Here is an 826-nt window from a genome sequence, read left to right on the forward strand (position 1 = left end):
TGTTTGGTTTACCAATTTTTCAACTAAATCAATTTATTTGATATAATTTTGACAAAAATAATATGATTTAATTAATTATATATATTGAATTTTAATTACTAAAAAATATCTTTAAAAAAAGACGTTTTAAACGTTTTTATCTGAGTGATTCTTAATAAATTATACTAGAATCCACATAACAACTTTACTAATATTGTTCTGTGTTTTTTCCTTTTATTTTTTTTATTTTTTGTAGGATTTTTAATAGACATTTGTGATAACATTTTTATTTTCTATCCAAAAAATAAAATAAAATAAAAGATTAGACATCATTGAAAAAGAATAAAATTATTGTAGAAAGATTTTGTCAAGATCTTGACCATTTTCTTCTCTGACCTTCCCATAGTATGACTGTGTAATGGACCCATGAAATTGGTAACGACATCCCTCCCCAGATTGTCTTTAAGGCTGCGAATTGGAATCGAAGGAGTGAGACTGAGTATTGTATTAAGTAACTAGAAGTTGGAATTAAATTCTTAGTTTTAGAACACAAAATTTTAATCTCTTTAATATTTTTAAAAAATGGGATACAAAAAATTAAAATTTATAAAAAAGAAAATTAAAATTTTAATAATATTTTAAAAAAATATATATTTTTATTTAATTTTTTAAATTTTAAATTTATTTTTTAATTTTTATATTTATTTTAAACTAAATATGATATTAAAATATAATTCAGTTATATACATTTTAATATTTTATATTAAATACAATACAAAAATTTAATTTAATCTATGAAGTCTCTAATTTTTATCTCTCAGTTTTATTTTTTTTTTAATAGAATATA

Source organism: Arachis duranensis, unplaced genomic scaffold, assembly GCF_000817695.3.
Source record: "Arachis duranensis cultivar V14167 unplaced genomic scaffold, aradu.V14167.gnm2.J7QH unplaced_Scaffold_232525, whole genome shotgun sequence".
In the NCBI taxonomy this organism is placed as follows: domain Eukaryota; kingdom Viridiplantae; phylum Streptophyta; class Magnoliopsida; order Fabales; family Fabaceae; genus Arachis; species Arachis duranensis.